The sequence below is a fragment of the Abramis brama genome (assembly GCF_963993115.1).
Source record: "Abramis brama genome assembly, chromosome: 9".
Taxonomy (NCBI): Eukaryota; Metazoa; Chordata; class Actinopteri; order Cypriniformes; family Leuciscidae; genus Abramis; species Abramis brama.
The window spans coordinates 9,600,010-9,619,883 of NC_139971.1; the positions used below are offsets into that span (position 1 = coordinate 9,600,010).

Sequence of the window (19,874 nt, forward strand, 5' to 3'; positions counted from 1 at the left end):
TCTGGCCGGCAAAACGACGAACACATCTTCCTATTTTTAAGAATAACTTAAGTGCTGTTCATTGCTCTTTTCTCAAAGAAAAACTTAACTCCAAGTCCTCCAGAGTCGCGGACAAAGCCGATTCGAAAGACTGTTCTCCAGCAGCAGCCGTCATTCTTTGTTTTCAAGTCGCAGCCAGGTAACGGTCGCAACTCTGTCGTCATATGTTAAGCCCGCCCCGCCTACTCTATAAACGACGTGATTGGCCTGACCCAATTTAGGTTTTTGCAGCTCGAAAGTCTATGGAGAGTTGCTAGACTGCCCTGGCTGCAAAATACATTTTGCTGCCGCTAGGGTGCGTCTAGATTCCTAGGCTACTTTTTAAGAGTAAAATGTAGAAGTGCCGGTACTGCGTACCGGTGAGTACCGCCCCACTTCGAGCACCGGGCGTCTATATATTTATTATGTCTATGGTCTTTAGTACCGGATACAGAATGACTACTTGCTCTGAGCTTCGTGACGCACCTCCATTTGGAAATAGTACGTCTCACTTATTTCCGGTTATGTTTACTTTCAATGTTCTGTGGTCAATGAGTTGAACAAACGCCACCTAAAATGAGTGTCCGCAATAAGATTTAAAAATTTGGCAATTTTTATTGACAGGAGAAGGTATATTCTTAAGTTTACTGCGTGCAGAATTTTCCAAATTTATCGGAACATGAAGTTTTAATCCAACCCAAGCCGATCTGAGAAAGCAGCGGGTGTTAAAAATATGCCATTATTTCACCACAGGGTGTCAGTGTTCGTCTAAACTAGTGATCGCGACGCTGAAGTGTATGAGAACAGATGAATAACGTCAGTACGAACCACGACCATTTATTTATTTGGATTAAATATTTTAATCATTCTGTGTCATTTTTCAATGTCTTCACTATTTACATGTTTATGGCCAAAATGCTATAATATTCAAAGTAGTTTACTGTCATTCTCCTCTATGCTGTGTGCGTTACTGATTAAATAGCCTAGCCTATTTAACATCGTTACAGACACCTCGCGAGCTTTCATTCATTTAACTATTTTAAAAGACTGGAATAAACACCAGCGCACACAACCAATCCTTTTAATAGTCAATTTAATTTAAAAATGTAAACCCAACAGGTATGAAATGTCAGAAAGAGAAAAAAAAACTGTTAAGACGAGCATATAGGACTGCTGCAGCTTTGTGGATAAATATATTTAGCCTATTTATTAATCAGAATGCACAGTTGGAAAGCAAATATATTTATAGGAACATTTCAGCTGGCTCAAGATAATTAATACAGAGATCATTAGTCATTGTTTTAATCAATTGGCAGCCATAAAACATAGTGATAATCTGCATTCTCATGTATGTAGGTGCGCTGAACGCTCTAACCGGAAACACCCGATATGTAGCCTACTAACTAGAACGCGGAAGTAGCTGTGCAAGTAGTTCATTGATTATAGTTCACGTTTCGAGTCTATCGACTTCGGGTTCGAGTCGTTCGTTCATCACGTGACAGCCACATAAGCTGAGCTATGCAGTCGGTCCCGGATACAAAATTGATTAGTTCATCTTTTGAGTCTTCGGGTTTGAGTCGTTCGGTTTTATGTCACGTAACTGCATGTTTTTATTAGGCTATATATACTGTAGGTATCTTTATCAAAGTGATTTTCCCCATCATAGATAAAGTTTAAAGAATTACCAACTCTTTAGTACCACATTCATGGAAAAGAACCATCATGACAGAAATTCTAAAAATTATAAATTGAAAGAAATAAAAAAGCTATAATTTGAGACCAAAAACGCAGCATGTAACTGTTAAAAAACTGATTACACACTTGTTTATAAAGTTTGGGAATTATTAACTCATTTATGTGTCCAGCACTGTCACATCACGTCACGTGACAAAAGAACGAAAGACTCAGACCCGAAGACTCGAGAGATGAACTAATCATTTCTCTTTCCGGTACTGACATAGCCTCTATAGGAGTCGGACTGACAGGAAGAACGAAAGACTCGGACCCGAACCTGAAGACTCGAGATATGAACTAATCATTTCTCTTTCCGGTACAGAACCTATAGGATGTTGCGCATGCACGGTTAGCACAAAATTAACGAATCACTCTCTGAAAAACTCGGTAGTCCCGATTCATATCAAAGATTCGTCCCATCACTACAGTGCAGACCTGGAGTTGGTAGCTATACGCTCCAGGCAGTTTTATGGCCCTGTTGTTCCTGATGCATCCAGTAGGGGGAGGCTGTACAGCGACACAAATTGAGGTATTTTAAATAATCTGCAAAAGTTATTTTTGTTTAGCAATGATGCAACATTTATTATTTATAAACGTTTAGCTAGATAGAGCTAGGGTAGGTAGATATCAATTAATTTCTATCAATGGATGGGTCTTTAATTTATTTAGAGAGACAAAAAGATCTTGACAGTCAGGTTGATGTTCTGTCTGGCTCAAACTTAGCTAACCACGTATAGGTTTAGCTGCCCCTAGTCTTCTCTTCTCACTTTCAAAATAATTTTCTTTTTAATTTTCTTTTGTTGCCTGTATTTTAGCTTGTCTTTAGTGAGATGGCCTCTTCTGGTAAGACCCTGTTTACTCCTTGCATTAAAACATACTCCACATGGTTTCTTGGGCAACATTACAGTAGATATAGGAAATATGTGAACTTGTTTTTTTACAGTCTATGGTGTGAACACACAAAAGACACATTTATAATAGGCATATATGTATATATGTATGTAAATCTCTCTCTCTAAGTTAAGAGTCTAAGAGTAATGAGAACTGCACACTCACTCAAATATTTTGATTATTTCCAACATCATACATGATAATACCCACATTAAAAACTTTTCCCATATGGTTTGAATGTAGATTCTGGTTTGAGCTGTTTCTTATAAATGAGATGATCTTATCTAATTTATATCTTTAATATGCATTTTTCTTAAAATAGCTTACTGATCTGGACTAAAATGTAAGCTATGTGCACTTAATGTGGATTTTATCATACTATTTTTTTTTACCAAGTTCAAGTTTTTTTTACCAAGTTCCAAGTTACTTTAACTTGCATCACGTAAATGTGTGTTTGCTTTAGCTACTAAAGGAAATGAAAATATATCTCTCTCTATAAACTATAAACTATAAACAAACATCTATTGTTTTAACTGCATTCCAGACCAATAGCTTGTCTAGTAAATAAATGACTTACAGAGACATACATGGACATGTTTTTAATGTCATTTTCAATTTTCTCTGCACAGTCTATTATGGAAGTAAAATAATGTCAAATGTTTTTGAAATAAAAAGCCTGTTGAATTGCACTACTTGAAAAAAATAGGCATTGCATTAACCATGCTTGCATTTTAATGCATTGTATTTTTAGGGCTTGCATTTTTATGGGCTGAAATTCAACATGGTTGAATATTTAAGCTGTGAATATTTCAATTAAAAACATTTCAAACACCGTTTCATTATTAAAAATTCAATAATCCATATTCACCTTTCATATTTCACTTCCAAAATATTCAAACTGTTTAAAAATAACTCTGCTTTAATTAAGTTGTTATATTGTTATACTATTAACTATAGGGGGCTAGACCAAAATACTATTGGGGTTCTAGTAAGCATGGGGCGACATTACCTCATAGTATTGGCCATAACCTCTGATTATTGTTTGAGCTTTAACTAAGATGTTATATAGGCGATTGTAGGGGGCTAAATGGGTACCTTTTAACAACAGCAAGCATGGATGGCATTGTTAAACTGCTTTAGCCATAACCTCTGGTTATTGATCAGACTGGCGAGTTTGTGATCGTGGGGAAAAAGATTTATTTCATAATGTGAGTTTCCCCTACTTTCAATTGTTTTACTTCAATGAAAGGTTAGAATTTTGTGATACATTTTATTTTTTTTTTTTAATTAATGAAAGATCAAAAGGATATACAATGTAGATTTATTTTCACAGCAGCCTTTGCTCACATTTACCAAGGGTGCCAATATTAGCGAGTCATTCCTCGGGCCACGCCCCCCTCCACATCGCAAACCGTGGAGCTTCCGTGTGTGCCTGGTTCCTCTCGGGGACCCAGTGTTTTCATTTGGGGCTCCGGCGGATGATGTCATGTCACTCACAGCATCACAAGGCGGGCTTGATTCCTCTGGAAATGAGGATTCAACTGCGTTGCCTCCCTCGGGAGTACCAGCGTTAGACGAGTCATATCCAGAGCTGACGGCCATGCTTTCCCAGGCAGCTGTGCTGCACTACCAGTACTCGCCCCCAGTGCCTTTCTTCCCGGATGTGCATCAGGACGCACTCGTTGTCACAGCGATCATGGTCTGTATGTTCTCTGTCACTGTCCTGGCACGGGCATGCAGTGCTGTGTGTCGCCTTCGTCTTCGAGGCAGTGCTGACCAGGGAGTTCTGTCAGAACAGGCCGCCATGGAACGCCGGTCCTTCCCTGTCCAACACTGACAGAAGGCGGAAACTCGACCACGCCCCCACGCAGGGACGCTATGCCTCCCATGTCCGGGCTGGTCGATCCGCCACGCACTCTACTGACCTCGCTCTATGGGCGACATCGGTACCTGCGTGATCCCTGGACCAGGTGATGTCCACAAGTGTGGTCCAGGAATGGGCTCAGCCAGGTTGATGTGAGGAGGTCTGAAAACTCATTTTCTCAGCTCCCCCATGTCCCAGTCTGGGCTCTTCGGCGGTGTAGTTGAGGACTGCACCCAACAGTCTTCGACCCCCCCAGAAGCAGACTGAGTCCCTTCTGCACCGACGGTCATCCGTACGTGTGGTTTCCTTAGTCTGCTTCCCACCGAGGTCGCCTCCCTGCGGCTCCTCCCCTCCTGCTCCGCAGCCTTCACCGGCCCCGAGCAGGAGGAGGTCGCAGGTGGCTGTGCATGATTGGTACATCGATTGGAGCGTTTGGGCCGTTAACGACAGAGCAGAACGCGCAGCGTAAACACGGAACATTGAGCAGAGAGCGCAGCGCACCGACACACACACACACACGGAGCGGAAAAGACCCGCTCATGAAAGCTGCGCGAGAATGAAACCTGATCGCCGAACACGGAGGGGCAGGACGGCATATTTTCGGCCTTTTCAATAGCAGCCGCAACAGGAAGTCATTAAAACGAGGCAAAAAAAAAGTGCTGCGTTAATTGGGTTAAACATCTCAAATTAATCGCAAAGATTAACGCGTTAATTCCCCCAGCCCTACTTTAAATACAAATGAACTTCTGCTCCTGCCCCCACTATCCAGAAGAGGATGAAGCCTACAGTTCGTGTTTCGGATATGCTGCCAAAAACGAAAACATTTGTTTGGTTTTTATTACCATCTCTATTGCGGTCACGCTCACTTGACATTGCAGTTCTTCATCATCATGAAAGTTTATTATCTGCATGCATTTTAAAGCCATTTCAGTCTAAACTTCTGATATATGCTTTTCTGAGGGCACACATCTGAAGCACGTGCACAGAGAGCTGGATGTCAGACGGCGCGTCCCATGAGTATTAAACTAAGTTCTCTTTCACGTGTTATTTCGCTTAACCCTCTGGGGTCTGAGGTGTTCTGACATGCTCTGACATTTGTGCTTATTTCTGTTTCTTGTGACATTTTCATGGCTAAAGTCTGATTACACTCTATTCAGCACAAACTCTGCTACAATAATATGTCAGCAGCATGTATGTAAAAGTTTGTAGTTTTGAGATGACATTTATGCGTGGTTTGTGAAAAAAAATAAAAAATAATTGTCACTGAAATAAGGTCATGAAACCCATACTGATTATTTCTTCACACAACTTTTGAAAATTGTATCACATAGCCTAGAATATTTGCTTCAAAACTATGTGAAAATCATCCTGACTGCTCATTCAGATAAGACAATATATTGATTTAAAATTTGTAAGACGTGTCTTGTGTAAGAAAGCTTTATGCGAGTAGGCGTAAACACATCCTGAATATTAATGGATTTCACACCTTAGAAAGAAAAATACCCTCCCCTAATGGCCCTATTAGGTGCTATCAGGCCCTATCATTCTGAGCAACCTTGCACAAAGAATGAGGAGATTTAAAAAGGAATGGCTTTTGATTGTTTGGATTTATTTACAACACAACATAATCCAAAGATACACAACAAAGGACAAAAAAGCACATTATTGAAAACAATGATCCAAAGACAGAGACCTTTGTGCCATTCCTAAAAACATTGTACATACCTTTCATTTCCAAGGTGTCTGATTTTTCACTTTACCATGTTCATGTACAGAGACTCATGTGAATGTTGAAGTCAGCAGGACTCATCAGTGGGGCATCTGGTCCCTGTAAAAAACAAACAAAAAAACTGTGAACATGCTGATATCAAGAGAAACTATAGGGCTGCACGATTTTGGGAATACATTTTAGATTTTTCTGGTTAAAATTGCTTTTTAAAATTCACAGAATACACACACACACACGTTTCCAACAATATATAATGAACACCAGGTTTGTTGTGCCTTGTAGGCATATGCGCAGTGCTGCATAAAATAATAATAACAATAGCCTATAGCAGGCAACCTATAGCCCTAAATCTTTAAAAAGGAACACTTCAGTAACAACTACGCTAGAGAAAAATATATTGATTATCATATGTTACTTCAAATGTTTCCATTCGTTATGATGTTATGAAATGAGATTGGAGTAAAAACATGAAGCCTAATGTTTGGTGCGTTTTGCTTTTCAAACGCACAGCGCGTTTTGAATATGAAACATTCAAACGCACAGTGCGCTCCAAAATATGAAACATTATGGTTACCATATTATACATATCTACGTTTGAGCAGATATTCACAAACACAGTATTTAACAGTAAACACGGGTCTAAATATTATAATATTCACCATATATCTAGCAACAGTTCAACTGCAATGTGAAGTTTATGCAACAATAACATTAAGTAATATAATTCAGAATACATTTCTTACCTTACATCTTTCTTGTCTTCAAATCGCGTTCTTCTTCTGAGGTAAATCCAATGTAAGCTCACGGCGTATCTACCAAACTTGACGAAAAGCAGAGACTGATGAAGTTTGGTGCTTTGTGTTTGAGGTAATGAGCGTGTTTGCGTTCCATGTGGACGATTTGCATGTCAATCTCTTTTGCGCACGTGGGCGTGGTCAAATTAAAACTAATGAGCAAGGGTTTGAGAAACTGGACATCTTGTTGGTTTTATACAAATTACTTAAACAGAGAATATTTGTTTTCAGTTGGAATCCGATCATTTAAAAGTACACACTTAAATGTTTATAAAGATATATGGCTCATAAATGTGTGACAAGTATTCGCTGAGTTTTGTTTCAGTTTATAGACGTGCTCAAGAAAAAAAAGTTCACCGAGACGGAGAGGCAGAAAGCACACCCTGTTTATTTTCTTTATTTTACAAAAGCACGTTTTGATTTGATTGTAAGTAGACACATACAGAAGCAGACATATCACAGATTATTTTTTCATATTTCTTTTTTTCTGTATGACCATAAATGACGGAATAATTTAAGTCTATTGTGATACTATGTGAAGAAAATCCAGCAAAACGCGCCGGCGCGTTTGCCGACCCCAGAGGGTTAAACTGTCAAATTTACACATGGTTATGTTCACTAGTTAGCCTGCCCATTCAGCCTTAAAGGTTAATGGTAAACTAACTTAGCTTGCTGTCCTTGGAGGAGGCCCCTCCTCTGGTGAGGAGATAAACATGGCGAACTGAGAACACCTCACTCAGGGCGGGGTCTATGCTAATAGGGCAGAGTCCGTCAGCAGTCGTGGGTGGGGCCTGTACAATTTGACATCACATTGCATACAAACTGCAAACGGCTTGTTCTGAGACACTGCTTATGATTTATGGGGGATTAAAAAAGAGGAATGAGTGGATTTTTACCATTATAGGGTGGTTTTGTAAACACACTGCCGACACAATTTATGTTCGAACACCATGTAAAAGGTGCCCTTTAAAATACTCCATCATTTATGGTCATACAGATTAGCGTTAGATTACATTCAAAACTGTAAAGGGTCTATTTTTATTTGTATATACTCACAATAAAAACAAAACATTTTTGTAAAATGAAGAAAACATGATGCTGCTTTCTGGTGTCCTTTCCATTAAGTTAGTGACGCGCGTCCCAAAAATGAATTGATGTATATGCTACTAGCAAGCTCTTGTATGCCATCTGCACTCTTGTTTTGAGTTGGTGCGTAGATCTTCTATTCTTCTTCTGTTCTTTTACCTGTTGTGGCGGTGAGGAAACAGCATTGCATTTCCGGGGGCGCGCCTCTTTCTGGACTGTAGTATAGATCGCCTGTTACTAACTGTATTCGTCGTCTGACTGTATGCAACAAACCGTGACCTCTGTATCGTGACGGTTCAGGACAAATACATGTATCGTTACACCCATTCACGTGCACAGAGAGCTGGATGTCAGACGGCGCGTCCCATGAGTATTAAACTAAGTTCTCTTTCACGTGTTATTTCGCTTAACCCTCTGGGGTCTGAGGTGTTCTGACATGCTCTGACATTTGTGCTTATTTCTGTTTCTTGTGACATTTTCATGGCTAAAGTCTGATTACACTCTATTCAGCACAAACTCTGCTACAATAATATGTCAGCAGCATGTATGTAAAAGTTTGTAGTTTTGAGATGACATTTATGCGTGGTTTGTGAAAAAAAATAAAAAATAATTGTCACTGAAATAAGGTCATGAAACCCATACTGATTATTTCTTCACACAACTTTTGAAAATTGTATCACATAGCCTAGAATATTTGCTTCAAAACTATGTGAAAATCATCCTGACTGCTCATTCAGATAAGACAATATATTGATTTAAAATTTGTAAGACGTGTCTTGTGTAAGAAAGCTTTATGCGAGTAGGCGTAAACACATCCTGAATATTAATGGATTTCACACCTTAGAAAGAAAAATACCCTCCCCTAATGGCCCTATTAGGTGCTATCAGGCCCTATCATTCTGAGCAACCTTGCACAAAGAATGAGGAGATTTAAAAAAGAATGGCTTTTGATTGTTTGGATTTATTTACAACACAACATAATCCAAAGATACACAACAAAGGACAAAAAAGCACATTATTGAAAACAATGATCCAAAGACAGAGACCTTTGTGCCATTCCTAAAAACATTGTACATACCTTTCATTTCCAAGGTGTCTGATTTTTGAAAAAATAAATAAAACGTAAACACACTGCCGACACAATTTATGTTCGAACACCATGTAAAAGGTGCCCTTTAAAATACTCCATCATTTATGGTCATACAGATTAGCGTTAGATTACATTCAAAACTGTAAAGGGTCTATTTTTATTTGTATATACTCACAATAAAAACAAAACATTTTTGTAAAATGAAGAAAACATGATGCTGCTTTCTGGTGTCCTTTCCATTAAGTTAGTGACGCGCGTCCCAAAAATGAATTGATGTATATGCTACTAGCAAGCTCTTGTATGCCATCTGCACTCTTGTTTTGAGTTGGTGCGTAGATCTTCTATTCTTCTTCTGTTCTTTTACCTGTTGTGGCGGTGAGGAAACAGCATTGCATTTCCGGGGGCGCGCCTCTTTCTGGACTGTAGTATAGATCGCCTGTTACTAACTGTATTCGTCGTCTGACTGTATGCAACAAACCGTGACCTCTGTATCGTGACGGTTCAGGACAAATACATGTATCGTTACACCCCTTGTAAAAACTGTTGAAAATCTGGATTTCGTTAGTCCATTACCACTAGTATAAAGCTTGCATGTTAGCTTTGACGCACCTCTATAAATGGCACCGTGAATGGGCTGGTCACACAAGAATGATAATGTATTGCCCCATAGAAACTTCAAGGGTTCGTAAAAATATTTTGGTACAGTAAAAACTGTTAAAAATATTTTTTTTAGTCCATTGCCACTAGTATAAAGCTTGAATGTTTAGCTTTAATGCACCTTAATAGAAACGGCACTGTGAAATGGGCTGATTGTGCAATAGAATGATAATGTATTGCCCCATAGTTACTTCAAAGGTTCATACAAATATATTGGATATCAAAATTTGGATTTCATTAGATCATTAGACCCTTCATTACATCCCTCGGCTCATTCAACTCTAACAGCACCGCAAAGGAGCTCCATGTGTCAATATAACAGTATATAATGTTAATGAGTGTAAATATATATATTTTGTGTATGCACATAGGACCATTTCCATTGTGTTTTGGCTTGTTTCCAATGTGTTTCCGATTTCGTGTGTTATGGCAATTCATTGTGTTGTGGTGCTCTCATTGTATTGTGGCTTGTTTACGTTGTGTTGTTTAAATTTCATGTGTTGTGCACTACTGGGCCACCTGTACCCCCTCCGTCACCTCACGTACCCCGGGTAACACATACTCCAGTTTGGGAGTCACTGAATTAGATCAAACACATCTTCTCATACACATGTTCTACAATGGCCTATTGTTTTGTTTTTTTGTTTTTTGTTTGCATTATTGCATTATTGCAAAAAGACAATGGTTGTGTAATGGTTAAAATGTTCAGTGAATGAGGTTTGTAAACCCTTCTTTCTGCATTGTATTGTGAATTGTACCTACATTGATATCAGACCTTCATCCAAGTCCTATAAAATAAGATGAAGAGAACCCATTTAGACAAATTACAACAACCACAACAAAAAAGTTTTTAGTATGGAATGTAGTGTTTGGTTTTTGCCACACCATTACAGTTAGATTTTAGACTCATATAGGTCAGTTTGTGAAAGTTTAAAGCATGTGGTCAAAAAAGACAATTTCACTATAATGGCAGAAGGATCAAATCATTATTCCAGGCTGTGAAATAGGGGGTACATTAAACAGTAAAAACAGTCAAATAATTTTATATTAGTTGTAAGTGATCAACATCAAATGCAAATGTCACTCAGTTTTCCTTTTTCTGCTGCAGCACCTGACACACAGATATCGAACTGTTAAAAACATAGATAGAGTGAATATCAGAACAACTGCAAACAATGTAACTGCAACATCTACTGAGTAATAGGAGTACCAAGGCAGTTTGTAGGACTCCATGTACGAAGGTGAGCAGCACCTTTGTGTCTCATTACAAACTCAATCCAAAAGAGGGCGCTGTCCAAAGGTTTAACTGGCTTGTCTCTGTGCAGATGAGAGAGTCTCTGCATACTCAGTCTGTAAGATGGTTCAATGATTACTTCCTGTATGGCTGCATGCAGTGTGTTCTTGTTTAAAATTGAGATAGAGAGTATCTTGGCTCCTCCTTTGTCTTGCAAACGAAGAAGATTGTCATACTGGTCAAAAAAGAATGGAATTCCAACCACTGGAATACCATGGTACAAAGCTTCTTGAACCCCATTGGTTCCGCCATGTGCAACAAAAACTTTAGTCTTTGGATGCCCTAGAAGATCGTTCTGTGGCATCCAGTCAACCAGTAATGTGTTGTTTTAAGTATACACTTAGTAAACTACTAGTTTAGTAGTTTTATAGTGCAAGTATACTTGTACATTACAGTTTACTATTTATATATTATTTTTGCACTTTAAGTATACCACTATGTTCCTATTTAGGTATTAATTTACTTTGAAGTATACACTTAGTAAACTACTAGTTTAGTAGTTTTATAGTGCAAGTATACTTGTACATTACAGTTTACTATTTATATATTATTTTTGCACTTTAAGTATACCACTATGTTCCTATTTAGGTATTAATTTGTTATTCTTGAAATCATCTCTGGTTTCAACTATAACCATAGTTTCCTGAGAAGGAAACGAGACGCTGCGTCAATAGCCACGTTTCCATTACCCTTCAAATTGCGCAAATTGAAATTGCGAATTGAAAATACGCCCAATGGAAACACGTCAATTTCGCAAAAACTCCCATTTATCGCAAAAAAGTTTTTACGCTCGCATGGGGTGGTTTTTCAGGCAATTCGAAAAAGGAATATTTCGCAAAACTGCAATGGAAACCGTTTTTGCGCAATTACAGTCACCTGACTTAGAAGGCGCGATGTGTTTTGGACAGAATACGAAACAGAGTTCTTTATTAAATTCATAAAAGACAAAAGAATGACAGAAATACTGGATTCTAAACCTCAAAGAAATGCCACAATCAAGACCTCGAAACCCCAGAAACACCTCATATGTGCCGCTCACAGTATAAGGGTCTTTCCTTGCCATTAATGCTTGGAAAACACGCCTACGTTTCTGTGATATACAGTATATAAACCTACCAACGTCCATTGCCATGATTTTTTAAATGACTTATCGCGAGAGGAAAAAGTGACGTTTTAGACGCATAACATCGGTTAATGGAAACGGCGTCATTTCGCAATAGTTTTTTATCAATATTTAGAAAAAAAATCGTGTGACTGCGTCTGAAGCACATGTGTCAACTAGTCCAATGGCGAGAAGGAAACTCACAGGTGGGTGATGTCACGACCAGGAAAGCATAAAAGCACATACGGAATGACCGGTGTTAGCTTCAATTAGCCGAAGCAAGTTGATCACAGGGGTGAAGGAAGTATGGCAAGGTGATGCAGTGTCTTGTTCCCTTCTCAGGGAACTATGGTTACAGTCGTACACTCGCACTGCGTCAATGACTCTTTGGGAACGATAATGCCCAAACCCCATACTTACAAGTGCCTGTCGTGTAAATACTGAGAGCACACTTACGATATAAGCACCTGTAAACCTGGAGCAGCACCCAGGGGGCAATACTCCTAGTAAAATGAGCTCTGACAGCCAAAGGTGACTCCTGGCCAGAAGCTTCATAAGCAAGAGATAGCCTCACCTATCCACTTGCTGACAGTTTGTTTAGAAGCAGGGAGCCCTTTTTTCAGGTGATCCAAAACAGACAAACAGCTGATCAGATTTCGTCCACAGGGCAGCTCTGTGGACATTCAGTAAGTATCCAGCGCTCTAACTGGACAAAGAAGGTTCAGCATTTCCTGGTCCTGATTTCTGAAAGGAGGAGGACAGAATGCCTGCAGAACGATAGGCCACGGTACGTTGGTAACGTAGCCCGGCTTAGGGTAAAGGAAAGCCTTGACCATCCCCGATGCTAATTCAAGGCACGAGGGGGATACCGACAGAGCCTGAAGATCTCCTACTCTCTTTAGTGAAGATATGGCTAGAAGGAACACTGTTTTTAAGGTAAGAAACTATTCTGTAACCATGTCAAGAGGCTCGAAGGTAGTCGCAGATAAACCTTCTGAAACCAAAGCCATGTCCCAAGCTGGAATTCTGGTTCGGGCTGCAAGCCTCAACCTCAAAGTGCCATGAAGGAAACATGTTATCAGAGGGTTTCTACCCACAGATAATCCACCCAAAGGGACGTGGTAGGCCGCTATGGTCGCCATGCACACCTTCACACCGTGTCCTAACCAGACGCGATGCGATAAGATTCCAGCGACAAATAATTTGTCTGTACACACTAGACGCGACGCGACTGCGAGATGCGTCAAAATCAATCAAAACCCACAGCCTATCAGAACAGCGTGTGGGCGGAGTCTCGCGGCAAGTGCACAGCACCAGAGAGTAGTTTTGACGGCACTCACAAGAAAATGAGTAGGCTACATAATCAAATTCACAAATATTACACCATTTAAACTAGGGATGGCCCGATACCGATACTGGCATCGGGGATCGGGCCGATACTGTCCTCATATACTCGTACTCATAAAAATTCGCAGATACCACGCACCGATACCACGTACATTTTGCGAGCACATCCCTTTAAACAGACATCAGTGGAAAGTTTGTTCAGTCGGATGTCAATGGCAAAGAAAATAAAACGAGGCATGTAGCTTATTAACGTTAACTGAAAAGAGAGAGAGAGAGCGAGCGAGCGCACTTCTGTTGAATGCTCTTGATTGCTGTTCACTCAGCACATGTTATGTGGATGAAAACTAAATCGTATATGTAAGTAAAGTAAAATATGAACTGTTACCTGATTTAAGTATAACGAGTGGTTCCCTACATTATTACAGGACGTGTGCAGCAGGTCAAGAAGTTCCATGAATGCAAACATCCAAAGCGCAAACCAGCGTCTCAGCGCGCGAATACTGAATTAACCCTCCTGTTACCCTCAAATCTACCAACATCTTTTACCCACTGGGGTCAATTTGACCCCACCAATTTAAACCCCCACAATTTGATTTTTTCCCCAAAGGTTTAAGTCAGGTACTTTATGTTTCTTTGTTGACTACTTAAATAGCCCTTTAAATAAAACACCACCAACCCCCCACCCCCACCCCCACCCCTTATACATCCAGAATACCTATTGCACGACTATGGACAAATTAGCAAATCACTATAAAATGTCACTGATTTATCTAAAATTCAAAAATGATATATATTTTTGGTGTTTTAATAGCTATTTATTTATTATATTATACAATATATTTTATCAAGGATAGGTTTGGGGTCAATATGATAGTCTCAGGATGCCTCACTGTTGGCACGACACAGGACTCATGGTAGCGTTCACCTTTTCTTCTCTGGACAATCGATTTTCCAGATGTTCTAATCAGATACATTAACTTTGCACCAGTCTTCTGCTGTCCAATTCTTGTACTTCCTGCAGAATTTCAGCCAATATTTGATGTTTTTATTGGAGAGAAGTGGTTTCTTTGCTGCCCTTCTTGACACCAGGTCGTTGTCCAAAAGTCTTGGCCTCGCTGTGTGTGCAGATGCTCTCACACCCACCTGCTGCCAATATTGAGCAGTTCTGCACTGGTGGTGACACGATTCCCTAGCTGATTCCTCAGGAGGAGAAGTTCCTGGTACTTGCTGGACACTCTGGGACATCCTAAAGCCTTCTTCACTGCAGCCGAACCTCTATTCTTGAAGCTCTTGATGATCTGGTAAATGGAGGCCATTTTGATGCAAAGATGATCCTCCATCTTTCTTTGGAGGAAACCATTGCTAACAGAAGAACACAATGATTGGAAGCACTTCTTCCTTCCTTATAGCAATCATGTGCTGATGATATGATTAGTAAAATGATGTTAGCTGGTAATTTGGTGCCAAGGACAAAAACAGTGAAATTTGGGGTTTTGTGATAAAGCTTTTTGAAATGATGTAAAATGCCTCTGATCATTCTACACAATAATCTAGAAAAATGTGAATCAACATCATAACAACTGAAGCAGCAAAAATTTCAAATTTGGCCACAGCTGTACCCTGTCATTCAAGTGGGAAGTGTCCGGTCGAACAGGGTGATGTTGGTGGCGCATCCGCTGTTCAGCTCCCGCAAAAGGTCCACCTACTCCTGGGGGAGATGCCCTGTTGTTGTAGGGCGAGCAGTACGGCATTGATCTCTATGCTGTCGAAGGCTTTCTCGTAGTCTACGAAGGCCAGTACCAAGGGCATCTTGTACTTCCGGCAGCGTTCGAGCAGTTGGTTCAGCACGTGGATGTGGTCCATTGTGCTGTAGCCAGACCGGAAGCCGGCCTGTTCGGGTGGCTGTTGTTCGTCCAACTGCCTGGCTAGTCGGTTGTACAGCACCTTGGTGAAAACCTTGTACACGGTCGGCAGGAGCCAGATTGGCCGATAATTCCTCAGCTGTTCATGGTCACCCTTCTTGTACAACAGCACTGTCTTGGCCGTCTTCCATTGATCTGGTGTTCTTCTCTGCGCCATGTAGCGGCTGAAACGGCTGGCCAATGCTGCCCAAAGCATCGGTCCACCCTCTTTGAGCAGCTCAGCCTCGATTCCGTCTAGCCCTGGCGCCCGGTCTTTCTGGATGTTCTGGATCGCATGCCTGACCTCACTGGTCAACACTGACGGGATGGCTGGTATGGCATCGTCCTGCATTGCGGGCGGGTCGACTGGTGTCTTGCTGGCGAACAGGTCCGTATAGAACCCAAAAAAACCCCAAAAAAACTTTGCTAAGAGGTAATTTTCAATTGAGAAAGAGCATAAAGAGAGAGCTCACAAAGCACAAAGAGAAATGTTTTATAAGGCTTCTGTGGAAGCTTTCATACATTTGCTCCTCCCCTATATTATGTTTTCCCCTCCCCCACGGAACAAAATATCAAAGTTCTTGCAAGAATTATGTTTTCCCTTCCCTGGAAATATATAATTGGCACTGGAAATATCTAATTTCTTGTGAGAATTATGATTCCCCCCTCCACTATATCGTGTGAACTATCAGTGGTTCTCGCAATACTTCAAGTAGGCCTATATGGTAATGTCAGGTTAGGGCCCTAAAGCAGAGGGAAGGTTTTTGAAGATCATAAAATCTCAACTTATAATGACCTCAATATCATCCAGAATAAATGTGGGATTTGTGCCTAATCACCAATGTGTGAACAACAAAAAAAAATGATATTTCTTATATGTTTTATACAGCAAAATGAGCCTGGGGTCAAATTGACCCCAAAGAACACCGATGCTACAAAAGTACGTACAGAACATTGAAAACCTATCATCATGTTAATTTTATGTTTACCCAGTTGTCCCCATTAAATTAGGAAAAGTCTTTAAATATGAAGCAAAAAATTTTTTTTAAAGTATGTATTTTGAGACGTTAAACACTGAATGGGGTCAAATTGACCCCAAAGGTAATAGGAGGGTTAAATTGTCTTTCACGTCTTGCGCTATACGGACGAATTCACACAAAATGATGTAATAAATGCGGTCTGTGCGTTCGGTCTTAAAGGGGCAGCAGTTTGATAAACCTGCTTCTGTGTTTTAATTTTAATCAAACAAAGGACAAAGAAATACTCACTGCTCCTGACTAAATAGGCTACCCTTTTTTCAACTTTACAAAAATATGTATCTATATATAATTTATACAGTAATGAATATGCTTTTTTCACATTTGATTACTTTATTCAAATTTCTGTACCTGTTAGATCTACCTGAAAAACTCTAAAAACACTGTTTATTTCATTTGTAGCCTTTCTTTGTTCTATTGTATTTATTTGTCCTATTTGTAATTCAATTGTTTGTTCTTATTTTGTTACTGACTGCTTGCTTCTTTTAAATTCACATTAATTAGGCTGGTAGTTTTTGTTGTAGTATCAAAATTGGATTAAATAATTGATATTTCACTGGTTTTGACAAACATTTGAACCACTGACCCGATCCTCAGCACTGACCCCTGCTGAAGAAGCTCTAAATATGTGCTGTGGCTATTAAATGAAAGCAATAGAATGAACAGTGACAGTAACAGAAGCTCATACAATGCATTTTAGCAGGCTTAATTAAGCATGAAAATAACTGAAAGAAATATATATTTTATGAACAAATTAAGCCAAGTAATATGATTTATATTCTTTTGGTTTATCTACTAATACATTTAAAAATTACAAATGCAGAGAAAATTCAGGGATCGGTTACGGTATCGGTATCGGCGAGTACCAAAAATGAAAGTATCGGTATCGGACTCGTTCTGCAAAAAGTGGTATCGGGACATCCCTAATTTAAACATTATTAAAAATAAGCAGCCGTCGTGGCTGGTTAGGACAAAAACTCTGATTAACATGGAAAAGATACCTTTTATGTTGCTTCGCGTGTAGTTAGGACACTGTGTCAATGTGGATGGAGATAACCCTGCAGAAAAACGATCTTGCAGGAACTCTTGTACTGAACCAACAACAAAAAAAAACCTAGCAAAAATATGTTTAGTAGTATATGAGCTTGTCTAAAAATGCATCATAATACAAGAGACATTTTACAAACAAATAGTATAATAGTATGTATATATATATATATATATATATATATATATATATACATACATATATACATATATATATATACTTTTTTATATATGTTTATATATAAACATTTTTCACACAATATAAAATCAAATATAAATAACAATCCTGACCTGCAAGCATCACACAAAATTAATTTTTAAAACTGTTGTAGAAAACTACAGACGATCTCTGAAATAATGCAAATGTCACATTTATTTTGTTGTTTTAATTCATAAACTGTAGATAACTTACGGTTATATATTTGCTTTATTCAGTGCTGATATCTTTGTCTGGGCATGTTACTCTGTCTCTGGCAAATTTCTCCTTAAGCATTGCACCTTATCAAATACAATGAGCAGCCCACAAGAATAAAGTTCAAAGTGCAAAGTTTATTTGTGACATCATCTACAGTATATGGCAGAGATTTGTTTTTAAAGTGCACACTTTTACTTGATTTGCTAGTGATATCAGTTCTACAGAGAAGAATTTCTACTACTTTTCAAAACTATGACTACATCTGTGCACACTTGCTTATTATTAAAGCAACATAACTATTGATTTAAGAGTACTTTGTCTCAGTGGTGCCCATTTAACTGCCTGCTATCAGTATCTAGACTGTGAACTTGAGATAGAGCAATGAGGGAAAGAGAGTTTACATGAGGTAATGAGAGATCACGTGGGGGAGTGCATAAACTCAAAAGAAATTAAATCCGTTGAATTTTGTGAACAAAGACAGAATGCCACATGCACAGGCAAATGTCTCAATAAAAAGTTGGTATGATTAGATCATACACATCTTCTCATACAGTTTTCAGTTTCATACACAGCTCTTTTTTTTACATCATTACAGACAGACATGGTAGTGTAATGGTTGGAGATTACATTTTCTCAGAAAATGCACAGACTGTGGGAAAATTCAATATTTATTATTCCATTAAATGTATTGCAACATAAAATTTGAATAGAGTTTCAAAGAAAAACAAATATTTTTTGCAAACTTTCTGCTACAGCATGTGACGCACATAAAGTTAAATATATGGAGAGAGTGAATATCAGAACAACTGCAAAAAATTTTATTTCAATGTTTGTCAAGTAATATGAGTACAAAGGTAGTTTGTAGGACTCTACAGAGGTGAACAACAACTTTGTCTCATTACACACTCAATCAGGATCTGATTTAACAGGAGTACAGGGTTATGAAATGCATTATCTGAATGCTTGGCTAAAGAGTCTTTAACTGTAGATGATAAAGTAACAATACATCCTTCTAAATACAGGTGCATGTTTTTGGTCCAATAAGTAATACCCCAGTCTTATCTGAATTTAATAAAACAAAATTAAAAATTAAATTATCTTTAACACACTTTGTCAACTTGGATAATTTAGAGATTGCATATGGTCGTGATGAAATACACTCACCTAAAGGATTATTAGGAACACCATACTAATACTGTGTTTGACCCCCTTTCGCCTTCAGAACTGCCTTAATTCTATGTGGCATTGATTCAACAAGGTGCTGAAAGCATTCTTTAGAAATGTCGGCCCATATTGATAGGATAGCATCTTGCAGTTGATGGAGATTTGTGGGATGCACATCCAGGGCACGAAGCTCCCGTTCCACCACATCCCAAAGATGCTCTATTGGGTTGACATCTGGTGACTGTGGGGGCCATTTTAGTACAGTAGAACCAATTTGAAATGATTCAAGCTTTGTGACATGGTGCATTATCCTGCTGGAAGTAGCCATCAGAGGATGGGTACATGGTGGTCATAAAGGGATGGACATGGTCAGAAACAATGCTCAGGTAGGCCGTGGCATTTAAACGATGCCCAATTGGCACTAAGGGGCCTAAAGTGTGCCAAGAAAACATCCCTCACACCATTACACCACCACCACCAGCCTGCACAGTGGTAACAAGGCATGATGGATCCATGTTCTGTTTACGCCAAATTCTGACTCTACCATCTGAATGTCTCAACAGAAATCGAGACTCATCAGACCAGGCAACATTTTTCCAGTCTTCAACTGTCCAATTTTGGTGAGCTCGTGCAAATTGTAGCCTCTTTTTCCTATTTGTAGTGGAGATGAGTGGTACCCGGTGGGGTCTTCTGCTGTTGTAGCC

General features: G+C 39.2%; 1 protein-coding gene across 1 annotated transcript in view; it reads right to left on the minus strand.

Annotated features, from left to right (window-relative positions):
* LOC311089414 (UDP-glucuronosyltransferase 2A1-like) overlaps nt 1-18,054 on the minus strand; it is a 59,482-nt gene extending 41,428 nt beyond the window's left edge. Inside the window, exons 1-2 of the mRNA XM_084124087.1 lie at nt 18,004-18,054; nt 17,546-17,658 (exon numbers count right to left, since the gene is read on the minus strand). The gene's annotated coding sequence lies outside the window, so the exon portion shown is untranslated. The remainder of the gene's footprint in view (nt 1-17,545; nt 17,659-18,003) is intronic.
* Between the last annotated feature and the right edge of the window lie 1,820 nt (nt 18,055-19,874).